The sequence below is a fragment of the Dipodomys spectabilis genome, unplaced genomic scaffold (assembly GCF_019054845.1).
Source record: "Dipodomys spectabilis isolate Male_0828 unplaced genomic scaffold, ASM1905484v1 ptg000783l, whole genome shotgun sequence".
Taxonomy (NCBI): Eukaryota; Metazoa; Chordata; class Mammalia; order Rodentia; family Heteromyidae; genus Dipodomys; species Dipodomys spectabilis.
In genome coordinates, this window is record NW_024871460.1 from 15,763,063 (window position 1) to 15,778,448 (window position 15,386).

The 15,386-nt window shown below is 36.1% G+C and overlaps 1 pseudogene; it reads left to right on the forward strand.

The window, feature by feature from the left end:
* LOC122102286 overlaps positions 1 to 13,194 on the forward strand; it is a 141,069-nt pseudogene extending 127,875 nt beyond the window's left edge.
* Positions 13,195 to 15,386: the final 2,192 nt, after the last annotated feature.

Genomic DNA, 15,386 nt, shown 5'->3' on the forward strand with positions numbered 1-15,386 from the left:
AGATCCAAGAAGAAACACTTCTAGGCACATCATAGTAAAAATATTAGATGTGAGCATCAAGGAACTGATTTCAAGTGCTGCAAAATTAAAGAAGGATCTATATTACATTGGAAAGAAAATCAAAATTACTGCAGACCTCTCCACACAAACTCTCAATGCAAGGAGATCCTAGAATGATATAATCCAAACACTGAAGATCAACAACTGCCAACCCAGACTAATCTACTCAACAAAACTATCACTTACACTAGATGATGAAACTAAAACTTTCTATGACAAGCAAAAGTTAAAGGAACTCATGATCACTAAACCAGCATTACAAAGAATACTAAAGGGACAACCACAATATGAAGAAAACAATCAAATCAAAGAAACACATCAGACAAAAATCACTACAAGATCAATTTAGTAAACACAGGAAGAGGAAAAAAACCAAATACAGGAAAGCAAAAAAATGTAAGGAGACACAACACATCTTTCTATAACCACCCTAAATGGACCCAGTTCTCCAATCAAAAGAATAAGAGTGAGATGGGAAGCTGACTCAGTGGTAGAGTGCTTGTCTCATATGCATGAGGCCCTAGGTTCAATTCCTCAGCACCACATAAGCAGAAAAAAATCTGGAAGTGGTGCTGTGGCTCAAGTGGTAGGGTGCTAGCTTTGAGCTGAAGAGCTAAGGGACAGCGCCCAGGCCCAGAGGTCAGCCCCCAAGACTGATTAAAAAAGAAGAAGAAGAAAAAGAGTAACATTGCATCAAAAAACAAAATCCATCCAATGTTTGCATTCTGTTTTGGGCTATTTTTGAATTTCCAGCTCTATAGTCAGAAGGAGGGGATCAGCGTGAAATAGTAGCCGTCCACTGTCAACTGGAATGTTGGGGAAATTATGAGGGAATTCTGGTAATTACAATGACTAGAGCTTGTAACCTGAATTTAGGTCTAAAGTGCAGGAATCTAATTCATGCATGTGAAATATTTCTGTGCAATGAAGACTAACTCATTCTAAATTTCTATGGTATCTTCATGAATAGACACTCAAGAGAAAACAATTACTACTGACTGAGGCAAAGTCTGTGTGATGGTTTTAATCTATGATGGTAATAGTGCTCTGACAGTGAGTTCCATGTCATTTTCTTCACCTCTGCCAACCCAGGACCAAAACTTCTCCAAAATATGAACATAGGGAAGGCTCAGTAGAACTTCTATAATAGATTCGTATAAAAACTACTAGCATTAGTAAGTAAAATAGAAATTTTTAAGTTGATACAGAGAGAAGCAGGCTTCGTGTTCAAGCTAACTGAATTATTATTATGACTCCAAGTATTACCATTTTTAAGTCAAGTCACTAAGGAACAAAAATATTGTGCTCATGTTTTCAAAGGTAGAAACCTGAGTGTATCAATTCCTTGTAGATGGATAGAAAGTTGAGGTTCAAATCACACGAATCAATCTCATGGACTTGAATATACCAGTAATTCTCCTAACTTTGAGGGAGCTCCCAGTCAATACATAAAAAGCAGGGCTGCTGTGTATTGATGTACAGGTGTGCAGAGCATAGTAAACAAGGATTCCTTTTGCAAGGACTATCACATAAATACTATACTTAGACCCCCATCAGCCCACCCACAAGTAGCAACTCTAAAACATTGCTTGGAGGGAAAATAAAGCTAATGCTTTTAAGAAAAAATTACCACCAAGTCATGGGATTTAAATTATCACTCATCACCATCAGTTAATGAGTAGCAATCATCATTTCTTTGACTAGATTGTGGAATTTGAGAATCCTCAGTAAGAACAGCAAATATATGTGGAGTACTTACTAGGAAATAGTATAAGAACATCATGTTTTAGGGTTCATGCTCTCTTTAAAACAACCTGAGGGAATAAAAATATTGGTATGGCATTTTGTTATTTAACCTTGATATTTTGGTCTTTATAAAATTGGAAAACTTGAAGATCTGAACTTAATTAATGATACCATATTATCTCCAGACATAGGTGATTGGCTTAGGACTAAGTTCCTGATGCATGCTTGAACTTTCTACAGAATGAAGGATTGCATGAACCTAATGCTTTTCAATAGGCCGAATCTATGATATATAAGATTCTTAAAACCAGAGAGAAAATAGACAGGGGTTGAGTGGAGCCTAAATACTTGGGAAGGAAATCTGTCCCAGTAGTGAGATTAGAACAAGTAAAGCCAATGAGCAACTGCAGAGATGAGAGTTCATTCAGTTATGTAGTAAGTGATACCTAGTGATGACAATGGCCAGAACTCCTAGTGGGCATCTGAGTCCACTTACCTAACATTTACCTCTTATGAAGGTCATTATAATAACGGACTTATTTGAATGACTATCTACTTAAAGATCTATGGAAGATATGGGGTATAGTTTTACTTATCTCAGCTTTGTCAATCATAAATATTAACTAAGATCTTTTCAACCACACCTCAGAACACAGTTTGAAAAATATAATGTTGTCCATCTTTCAATTAAAGTAGCATTAAAGAAACAGAATTAACACAAATATCTCACTCTGACTAGCACAAGAACTCTTTGCAACATTATATGTAGCTCAAAACATATGCTAAAATTTATGGGATTAAAAATGTATCAATAGTTCTTGAATAAGGGGAATGTACTTACTTTTTACATTTCTGATGAAGAAATTTCCAATTAATATGTTTTACAAAAGCACAGCAAATATAAAAATCCATTTCATTCACATTTTATGAAAATGATCATGAATGTTCATTGGGTCTGGTTGATTACATTTGATTGAATGATCTGGAAAGAAATTTTCTTCCTATGGCCATTAACTTCATCATGATCAGTGTAAGACTCACTTAAAATTTTGAGCTCTTCTAAGAAGTCTTTGAAACATGATTATAAAACAACTTTGTCTAGCTCTAAGTGGAAAGAATAACTTCTACTTTGAAGTAATGAGGATCATTTCTGGCTTTCCTTTAAAAAGCATTTCATTTCAATTTGCTTTCTTCTCCTACTCTTCTTTCCCCTTCCCATCTATTTCCTCCCTTTCTCTCCCTTCAACTCTACTTCCCTCCCCTTATCTCCTCTCGACTTCTTTCCCCTCCAGTCCTTTCCCATTCCTTTCCCTTTCACTCTTACATTTGACCTTCCCTTCCTTTCTCCCCCTTCTTCCTTCCTCCCCTCCCCTTTTCCTTCCTTCCTTCCTTCTTTCCTTTCTTCCTTCCTTCCTTCCTTCCTTCCTTCCTCCTTTTCTTCCTTTTTCCCTTCCATCCTTTTTTCGTTCCTTATTTCCTTCTCTTAATAAAGTTTCTACCCCTTTATTAAGTCCCAAATAAAGATAGGCATTCTGTATAGGAAATAGTACTTACTTAACAATCCTACATGTGTTCATTAGTTAATGTATATTTAAAACTTGTTATGTATACGATTTGAACTGGATGTTCTGGATCTCTATTGTCCAATATTTTAATGACTAAAATGAAGCTATTTAAAATAAATATAATTAAAATATAACCTTCAGCTGTTCTAACATTTCAAATGCACAATATGGTTTAGAGGTCACAGTATCCAGTTGCACAGATGTGCACCACTTCCAGGGTAATAAACAGTCCTATTGGGTAGCACTGCTCAAGAGGATAATAGATGGGAAATTTTCTTTCATTCCCATAAAGATCGGCTAGGAAAATCAAGGTATCTTACATGAATCAGTGAAGATATGTAAACAGTTACATGATGAAGTAGGTTGGAGTGGACTCTGAAGTGCTATAGAGAATATATCACAATACATTACAGAAAGAAACACTACAGCCAGTTTAAAATGGAAAATGAACAGGTAAATGGCTCTAAGACTGACTCTTACATGGATAGGGAGGAAGGTGGTCTTGGTTAAGAATCTTATCACATGCCTATAAGTTGAAAACTCAATGGCATGTGGATTATCATGAGGAAAATTCCTCTTTGGCCCACAAGGCCTTAGGTGGAAAAGTTGGAAAGAATTATTGAAGAGAGCTGAATGTAATACTGCTTTATATCCTAAAACACAAATTCCATTGTGAAAAATGCCACTTTACAGATTAAGAGAGAGCTGGAAAATTGTTTCCTTATGTCTGTGGACAGTGAAACCTGTTTTAGAAATGATTAATGTTTGAGATCAACATGTGCCGTTGGAAGTATGTATATGATGTATGGGCTATAATTACTTCAACAAATATCTGTTGGTGGAAAAATCTGATGTAGTATTTTTAGTTCAACATTGGCTAAAGTTTGAGGAAGATATTAAAATAGAGCCCATAGCTCCCCTTCAATTTTCTATAAGACTTGAAAAAACAATCATTCTGCTGGTGACTTCAAGGCACTATTTTAGGTGAAATTATTTGTATACGGAGAAGCATAACACTGAGACAGATGAGGGTGAATAACATCCAAGTATATTAAACCCAAGCACAAAGTGGGCTTGGGATTTGTATTTCCTTAATGTTTCGGGGGTATCAACTAGAACAAATGGGGATTACACAATATTCTCTTACCTAATTAGAGTTACTTTACTAAATGAATAGCAGTCAACCAAAATGACAACCCATTTTACTCATAAATTTAAGACAAATACACAAGAGTGCCTCATGTCCTGAAGTTAATTGGTTTAGAATTATTTCTTGAGACAATTTTAGCACCTGGAGATTTTGATTTTTTTGACCTTGGGATAGTGTTAGCTGAGTTATTGCTAGACTGACAAATTGGTTTTAGCAGGATTGCTAATGGAGTGTATAACTTGGAGAATTAAAAAATATAATAAAAAATTAAATGCCTAGTGCTGGTGACTCATGCCTATAATCTTAACTACTCAAGAGGCTGAGATCTGAAGACCATGGTGTGAAGCCAGCTCAGGCAGTAAAGTCCCTGAGACTCTTTTCTCCAATAAACTATTAAGAAAAGTGGAACTATGGCGCAAGTGGTAGAACTCTAGCCTGAAGTGAAAAGAAACTCAGGGACAGCACCCCAGGTCCTGCATTGAAGTCCCAGGACCAGCATAATATATAAGTAAATAAACAAATAAGTAATGAATAAATAAGTACTAGTATTCCAGAGAAATTGTCTCAACATCACATTTATATCAATTGATGCTTATGAGTGGATATATACATTCAATACTGCAGGTGTTTTCTGAGTTTTGGCTGGAAGCTTTTATTTTGTTTCCCTCTCCATTCAAGAGAAAAACTGCTTTTTCTGGGTATCTAGTTTCACTGTGAACCATATTATTTTATGACATCATGAGCTCATAGTCAATGTTCATTGACATTTTCTTTAGAACCACTTTTCTTTAACTATGTTGCAGCTGTAAATTTCACTTTAAAATAATTTGATTAAAGAAGATAGACAATTCAGAGGGTAACTAATTTGTACAGAGAACGCAAGTATCTCTGAACCACTTAGAAGTTGATATTTAGTATGGTCTCTATTATATTTGCATTGTTGTTTATTATTTAAAAATTATTTGACTTGCCTTATAGTTCTTGATCTTCACAAGGGTACACTTGGGAAGACAAAATATTGGAGAGTATGAACCTTGGAATGGTATGAAGTTCAGTTTGATTCTTAACATTGAAAATTAATATGTGTTACTTTCTGCTACTTATTTATAACTAGCACTCTGGAACACAGCCAATGTTAAACAATTTGGGGAGTTAAAAAGAACAAATGCGATAATAGAGGTTAGAAGACATCCTACATAGGAGAAACTACATACATAAAATCTGTTTTACGGTTAACTCAAGAGTACAGTACTATTTATTGTACTTTTCTCAAAAATTCTTGTTCTCATGTTGATTGTGTAATGAACCCCAAGTACTTTCTGTATCAATTATTGTGTTTGGGAAGTTTGATCAAAATTCTAATAGTCCTTAGAAAAAATAAGTTACCCAAATATAATTAAATAAGTTGGAAAGAGCTAAACCAAAATTCATCAACTCTTTCCCCAACCATGATCTGTGATGGTCAATCTTAATTGCCAAGTTGATTGGATGTAAAAGTACCTAGGAGAGTAACAAAGCACACTTACATGTCTGCTGCAAAGGCATTTCCAGACAGGATTAACTAAGCTGCTAAAACCTGCCCTGAAAGCAGGTGACAGGATTCAGATGGAAAAGGGAGACAGGAAGTAAGCCCATGAGTTCAGGCATGAACTCTCTGTCTTCATCTCTGTCTCTCTCTTCCCTTCTCCCTTCCTGGTTATCATAATATGACCTGTTCTGTTGTATCAAATCCTCTTCATCCTGATAGGCCAAAACTTTGGAAAACATGGTAAGAAATAGAATAATTCTTTATTTTAAGGTTTTTTGTTGTTTTTTGTATTTTGTCATAGCGAAAAAATACTGACATCTACTCTTTCTCAACTGCTCTGTTTCACATGTGCATTCTAAGATCATGGCTACTTCTAGTGTTGACTAAAGAAGTATGCTTTCCAACTTACGAAATTCTGCCTACATTTTAGCCATACTCAAAACTTTAGAAGAGACAAACACACCTTTTCAGATGTATGGAATGAAAACGTTGCTTCAATGTAGTAAGAAATAGGCCTTTCTTCCTCACTGTCTTTTTTTTGTTTTTTGTTTGTTGGAAATATAGTCACCAGATAGTGCAAAGTGCTGTGGCCATTTCCACCTTTCATTCAGTCATTCATGGAGTCAGGAGGTTAGTTCTTCCCTGAAGTGATCTAAGATTTTATATTTCCATGTGCATGTTTGGAGCTCATGTCCTTGTTACTGAAAAATAGCCTCTTCTCCACTTTGCTTTCTCTCTCTGGAATATCACCTCACTGATCCATTGCAGAATTTCCCATCAGTACAAATCAAGTCATTTCCCCAAACTGACACACCACTTCAGACAAATGTTCATTGGTGCTTAAAAGTCTTCACTTTGACTCTAGAGTTTCTCAGCATTCCTTCTCTGCTTTCTCTCCATGGTTCTCTTCCTTTATGATCTGGCTAATCTCAATAGTTTCTTCTCCAGTGCATCTCTTGCCAATCTTCATCTTTAAGGGATGATGATTTTTCTTTCTCTCATTCCTGCACATGAAAATATTTTGTCTTTTTAAACTAGATTTAAAAAATAAAACCATAACCTCTTTCCATGAAGTCTTTCATGATAGCCCAGACTGTGAAAGTTGTCTTCTCTATGTCAACTCTAGATCTTCCCCCAACCCATATGCTACAACGTTTGCTTAATAGAATTTTAATATAGCTGGAGAAATTATAAATCATCTGTTCTAGTTATTTGTTCTATCTAAATCCCTAACAATTTATATGTCCACTGAAATTTAACTTAGTCTCTTACACCTAAGGGGAACTCCACAAATAGTATATTTGTTTGTTTGTTTTGTAGTGGAAATAGAAAATATTTTTCTAGTTCAAAGCAAATTCAAAGTGGACTTGTTACCTAATCTTCAGGTTACAATTGCTTATGTTTGCCATTCCTTATGTTAGCCTGGCATGCTCATCCGTAGAAAGCTAACCTTTGCTGGAATGTTATCACCATACAACAGGGATCTATAATAAATATCAAGATGGTTTTGCATAATTGTCTATTAACTAATGTTGCAGCATAACTACTGCTGAATGGGAAGCATAAGTCCAAATAAATTGTTTCTTACACAGGAAGATCGTAAGATTAATGTGCATTGTGAGAATCACAATTAGTCAAAGTATGTGAGTTTTAATTAAATTACTGATTGTATGGAGTATATGAATTTTAATTAATGTACTGATTGATTACTGTCTGTAAAATGGGATTAATTTCAGTGTTCTGTAAAACAGAAAGATAAGGCAGAATTACTGTTGTTTTCCAGTATGACTAATGGACTTCTATAGAATCTTCTCAAGAGAAAAAGATACATTTAATTGGTAGAATCAGCGATTTCAGCCACAGGCATTAAAAAGAGAGAAATACATTGTTTTATATTCATTCTCAGAGAAAAGTTTCTTGTAAATATCTTTTCATTTGGAAATTTCATTTGTGAGATTAATTTTAAATCACATATTAATACAAGTTTTAGTGTGACTCTAATTCTCAAGCAGTTAAAATAAAATTGGCTTTTGTGTAACTAAAACTGGCCTAAAAAGTGGTTTGTTTTTGGAATACAGTTATTGCCAGTTTTAGCAGTTTAGCTTCACATAAAATTATAGAGTGTATGTTAGCAGTTTCTTAAAGGAATCCATTAAGATCTGTTGGGTTGTAATATGCAGTTTGTGTACTAGTAAAACAAAAAAGTCTACTTAAATACTTTTGGGCAGTTAATGTATAAACAAGTAAGCTAAATATATTTCCTAATTTAATTATCAACATCAAAAAATAAGAAACTAGAAGTCACAGGTAAAAATGGTAACAATGTATTTAACCTTAATCTTATAAAGTTACTCATAACTTGATCTGTACTATAAAAGCTGAAATTTCATGGTGATAATATTCTTGCACATTTGATCCTAACATTTGTTGACATTTACTTTTCTATGTAATATATTCCCATTTGTCCAGGTAGCAGATTTTGTCCAACACAAGGATATGAACATGGTTCTAAATAGAGATGTGAAAATAATAGCCTGTGGTTAACAGTAAATGAGGTATTGCATGCATTCTTCCTCCAGTGGAGAGCAGATGAGTCTGTGGACTTACATGGGAGATTAGATGACAGCATGAATGAGCTGAATTTTGTGCTGCATTCCAAATGCAACAAATCACTGTTTCTAACAGCTAGAAACAAAGATACACATAAGTGTGGCTTGTGTCATGATGTATATACGATGTATCACAAATCTTTGTATCCTCATATGCAATAGTTAAACCATATTTAACATAAAGAATATTTAAATTTGTGATCTGAATATATGAATATGTAACTTTACACACACTAAAAGAAATATAGGAAGTTTCCTAATCTTTTCATTTTATCCATATCTCATCTTCCTTCCACAAACGGTGGATAAGTACCAACAATCCTACAGATACCTTTTCACACAATATGCTCCTCGGTAATGTTCTTTAGTATTTATTTCTGTATCAAAAACCAAGTCTCCGCTACTTTCCTGAATGTATTTCTTTTATTACAGGCCTGCTAATATGTTTTGAAAGGTAAGGCTACCATTGTTTTTGAGGAACCCATAATCTCTGTGGCATCAGAATTATTCATTGACAGGAGAGAAAAGACAGTCTTTATAATGTAGTTCTGGTAGCAAATCTAATCCCTCCCTCAGAGTCAGGGCTATCTTTCATTTTGATCATATAGGAATGAATAAGATGCCTGCTCAAGTCTCCCTCAAAATCTCTGCAGATGTTTTAAGTGCATTTCTGATGCACTTAAGTACACAAACAATGGAGTGCACGATCAATTTAGAAATATTTGTAATCATATGATTGAATATAAAACAGCCTGCCTTGTAACACATTTTTGTCTGTGATATAAGCCTATTAAGTTGACGTTTAAAAATAATCAGTTATGAGATTAATTTTTTTTTTTTTGTCTCTTGTGGGGCCTGAACTCTGGGTCTGGGCGCTGTCCCTTAGCTCTTCAGCTCAAGGCTAGTGCTCTATCACTTGAGCCACAGCGCCACTTCTGGCTTTTTCTGCTTATGTGGTGCTGAGGAATCAAACCCAGGGCCTCACGCATGCAAGGCAAGTGCTCTACCACTGAGCCACCTTCCCTGCCCTATGAGATTAATTTTTATAGGAGAACCAGTGCATTTTAAAGCTTGAATTAGACTTTTCTCATACAGAAATCTTTCTTATCCAGATATACCTCCCATTCTATACTTATGACTCCATTTCTTTGAACTTAAATATTCTCCATAATTACAATGTCTACTTATTGTTTATTCAAGACAAGGATAAGTGTGGGCAGAGAAGCCATCACTGAGAAGATATAATTTGGGATAAGATTTCAATTATGACTATGAGAGTTATGTGGAGATTTTTGAAAAGATGAACATCGGAAAGTAGAGCTTAAAGTCCTGAGGCCAATGAAATGTTAATATGTGAACTGAAATACTAATCAGAATACTGGAGCAGAGTGAATAAGGAGAAACACAGAACCTGGTGAAGTTGTGTAGGTAAGTAAGGAACAAATAAACTAGAGTCCACATGGGCCATTGTCCTCACTCTAATGGCATATAATGATCAGGCTCTCAGAAGTTCAGTTTCCTAAAATAATATACTCTATCTTGTGCTCAGAAACCCAATTTACAATTGGCACTAATACTGGAGCACAATTCCTCATTTCATTACAGTTAGATCAGGTACTCAATTTTGTTTTTCTCTCTTCAATCCATTTCTCATGTCTGTCTAAGAACAGAAATGAACTGATATGTCAAAAATCTTCTTGTTTGCAAAAATGTCTCCTCTAAATTACACATTGCTTATGTTTATCATTTTGGGTCACTTTTTGATTGCAAGAAACTCATGAGGAATAATACGAATCAGCAAATATTTTTGCCTAGTACTTTTTAAAAAAATAGTTGGTTGAGTTATTGGGTTGTGCCATCTACACCAGATATACTTTTGCAAAAGTTGCTACAAAGTAAGGGTCTACTTTAATATTTTTATTTAGAGAAGAGAACAGATTCCTTTAACCACAATATATGGCAGGATGTCATCTTGATTAGTTTCCCCTTAGCTACATTCAGGCTGTTTAATTTTAGTAAAAAATGGCCAGAATATTTCTTCAGTAGAGAATTTGACAGGGCTTGAAATGCTGCCATGGAAAAGTAGTAATATTTTAAGGGGATTCTATCAGCCCCTGACAGCAGATTCATATTTCAGTATACTTCTCAGGCAGGTTTCTGGGGCACTGGGTGGACATGAAGTGAGGTTTAAGGCAATGGATGCAAAAACAAAAATAAAACATTGGGCTAGAAATGTTTAATTGAAGAAATTCTCTCCACAGTGAAAAGGGGAATCAGATATTCTACCAGCCTCAGTTTTCTGACTTCAAAAATGTACTTAATAACAGAAGTTCAAATTTTAGTGAGCCATAAGATACATGATTTATTTATACAAAGTAAATTTGGAAATCACCACTATATAATATTATAGAAAACTGAATTTACACAGAAATGACCCTGAACAAATTAGAAATATTAACCAAACTTGTTCCTATAGAAAATCAATTTGACAAAAGTATTTCACCAAAAACCAAAGGCTAGGGGATGGTTCAAGGAAATTTTTTTGAACTTTCAATAATTAATGAAGTGTAATGCTACTGAGATTACTTTAAATAAGAGAAAACCTTATAAAATAATCTTGCAAAGTCAATATAACCATGAGTTTCAATAGGTGTTCATTAATGTCAGACCACAATGTAAATCTTAGAACAGTATCACTTATGCCTATCAATGAAATAACTTTAATTTATAGTAGGAGGAAACAAAGTAGAAAAGAGCATTAGAAATATAACACATCTTGAAATAGAAATTTATTCTAAACATTCAAGGATGGTTTAATGTTAGTAGCTATTAAATTCATCACATAAGAATGCTTAAATAAAACAAACATGGAATCCGAAATCCTGATGTGCAGAGATTCTCACCCCTACCTGTGCAAAGAGGAATCGAATATTCTATCAGCCTCAAATTGAAGATGATAGTGATATAATTTTCCAATCCATTCATCTTCATACATGTTCTGAAATCACAGGTCAGGACAGAGCATTTAACTAAGTGCAGTTAACTAAGAGGAACTTATTCTTGCTTTTACCAAAACTTGGTAGGTAGTGACTCTAAACATCTCTCTTCCCTGGACAGGCAACAGCTTTAGGGTTATTCAGGGTAAAGGCACAAGGAAGAATTGAATATTCTCAAGGTATTTGTATTCCCAGCTACTTCAGACAGGCTCCCCACCCAGTTCCCTGGCTCTCCTTGGCGTCCTGCTGATAGCCTCCTGTTACTCTGGGGAATTATTGCTTGGGGGTTAGTTTCTGTGCTCAGCACAAGATGACTTCTGGCAGAAAGCAGTTATATTTCTGAGAAATAAGAAAAAAATACCAGTCGAGAGGCAAAACAGAGGTCAGTCTGGACAATGTCACAGCCTTTACAAATAAATTTTCCAATTTTAAAGCAGCCACAGTCACAAACTTCCCGAGCTGAGCCTCTGGTGAGAGCACAGCCCCAGCCAGCAAGCACCTGGATTGTGGCTTCCCAGAGGCTCTAGCTACATCCTCCTCGAGCTCCTGGAGTCTCACAATACATGTTTGTATGTTTAACAGTATTATTTTAGGCAGCTTTCAAAAATAAAGGCAGAGACACTAGGTCTGCACTTTGGCCCCTAGGAGGGCCAGATCACAGAAGATGAAGATGCAGACAACAGTGGGTACTCCTGGATGATCACAAAAGGGAGAAATCGCTAAGTGTATGTAGACGGAAAGGATAAATCCCAGGACAACTGGATGAGGTATGTGAACTGTGCCTGGTATGCTGAGGAGCAGAAACTGGTCTGAACCTGCCGTGTCATCAAGACACCCTATGAGCTGCTGGTCTGGAATGGGGATGAGTATGGACAGGAACTGGGCAGCAAGTGGGGCAGCAAGTGGAAGAAAGAGCTCACAGCAGAAACAGAACACAAACCAAAGATCCATCCTTGCACCTTGTGCTCTTTGGCCTTCTCCAGCCAGAAATTCCTCAGTCAACACATGGAGCACAGTCACCACTCACAGACCTTCCCAAGAACATCTTTCAGAAAAAAACCTTCCAACCATGGGATCCCTGTTCAGGGGTCCAGCTTCAGGAACAACAACATTAATACTACCAGAATGACAAAGTTGCAGATCAAGAGACCAAAGGACTCACCAAACCCACACATAAAAAGATAAGACATGGAGTTATTTCAAGGGTCTTTCCCAGCCCACTCAAAGGACAGATGGGGAGATCTGGAGAGACTGAGAAAATGATGGAGGACAAGCTTGGAACAGTCCAGAAAGTGAATCCAAATGCTACAAGCAAATTATTAGTGAAAGCTGGAACCTCAAGAATTACACAAGTAAAGAATAACAAATATGGGCAAGATTTCAGTGACAAGTCAAGCCTCACCCAACACCAGAGGACTCATACAGGGGAGAAACCCTGTGTCTGCAGTGAGTGTGGAGGGGCTTTACATGGAACTCACTCCTCACCCAGCACCAGAGGACACACACAGAACAAGCCCTATCTCAACAACCATGGAAATGACAAATGTAGCCACCGCACATCTCCACACCCTAGTTCTGATGAGGCTCCAGAGGACATCTATTGGCCCTTTATAGTCAGTCCCCAAAAGTGTAATGTGATCAGAAATAATGGATTAAATAAATCCTCCACTTGAATGTTAAGGCATGAAATTAAATAAAAAAAAAACAAAACAGAAATTTCATAAGTGTTCAAGGGATACTCACTCACTGTTACCAAACTTCTCCTCCCTATGTTCTTCTTCATATCCTAATAAATGTTCTGTTCTTACAAAAAAAATTAATGCAAAGAGCTCCATGAACCAGCCAAACAAACAAACAAAACACACAAACAAACAAACTATGAGCACTCTCCACCCATTTTTCTCAGTGGCACACATGTAAATACCTTTTGAGGGCCTGTAACATTTATCCTTAAAGGGACTTGAATGAGTCTGAAACAAGTCAAGTGTGGACCAGGCAAGAATATCCAAAGCAATAGTGAGATAAAGCAAGACCATTTTTCCACACATCCCCCACCCCATTTTATCATAATCATCATCATGATCAGCAACAGCAGCAGCAGCAGCACAATTACAGGGCTGCAAATCAAACCCAGATCTACAGGCATGCTAGGCAAGCATTGTACCACTGAGCTACACACCAACCTTTGTTTCCCACTCACGTAGATAGGTTCACAACTTTCACAGGCTTCTTCCTATCCCTACACTGCATGCATTCCCCTATACACATACTCCCTTATACACACACTTCGCTTCCTGTAGCCAAGTGTCACTCCAGGAGATTTTTTTCCCTTGTTCCCTTTCCTCTCTATTCTAGTTCTTTTAGAATTGATAGAGGTGAAGGAACCAGAAGTACCAACTGGCCATTTGAGGCTAAAGAAGATCCTCTCACAACACTGACCTTTGCCTTTGACCGATAAATACTTCCATTTTATCTTTATCCTTGAGGGATTATTGTAATGAAAAAGCTGTGTTGAAGGTTACTTTTTTCTCAGTGTGTTGAAGCTACTAAAGTACTGTCTCCAGATTTCTGTAGAGAAATTAGCCATTAGAAGTTCTCATTCTTTTGTAGGAAAAGTGCTCTCTTATGACTTACATTTCTGCCACTCTCTGGGGTTTCTAAGAACTTTTCTTTGTTTTTCATGTCCTACAGTTGTAGGGTAATGACCATGGTCCTTTTAGCTTCTCTTAAATCTGAGCAACACTTGATCCTAGAAAAATTCCTAGCCACTCTGTCTTCAAATATTGTTTCTTCAAAATAATTATTTTTAGTTCCTTTTGGAACTATAATTAAATACTCATTTGTTCTAATTTTATCTTCTCATTTTATCTTTGCATATTTTCCATCTGTGTGCCAAACTGTCCTGCATGCTAAGTACTTTCCTTGAGGGTTATATTTTAGCCCAGCAACTCTGGTCACATTTCTGATTAAATCTTTGAGGCAATTCATCCATTGAGTCTTTGATAGCCCTCATTACTTTTTCCACTTTACAGATCTTGCTATCACTAAAGCTTCCAGTCTCTTATTTATGTAGCATATTCTCAATACCTTTGATTTTTTTTAACACTAAATCACTACTTTTATTGTCTGTTTAGTTTAAATAACCACAGTTTTAGTGAAATAGATTTTTTAAATTGTGGGCTCAAGTTCCTTAAGATACTATTATTTTATTTTTACTCTGTGTTTATGCTTAGTTTTACAATGCCTTCATCCAGAAAGTACATGCATTTGCTTTTAGAGGTAATTTGGGCTCTACTTTAAACTACTACCATTTGAGGACTTTCATTATATATTTCTTTTCTATATACAGGCTAAAGCTAACAAACAAATAGCTTCACTATCTTGTTTTGTGGATTTCTGCTGGGTTCCAATGGAAACTTCTTGGCTTTAAACAGACATTACTCTCAGCTTCCAAGATGTAAGATTTGTTTTGTTATTTCCCTTTTGTAAGGTCAAATTAAGTCCTAGCAAGTGCTGACATGTGAGCTTTAGTTTCAGCCACCCATTTTCTCTCAGGATTTATGCTCTTCCCAGTTTCTCAACTTCTGGAATTGCTCTCAATTTCCTGCTTAATCTATGTCATAGTTCAAAACAATGATTTTTTTTTTTTTTTGCAGGAACTTTAAACTTCCTCCTCCTCCTCCTCCTTCTCCTCCTCCTCCTCCTCCTCCTCCTCCTTTTCCTCCCCCCCCC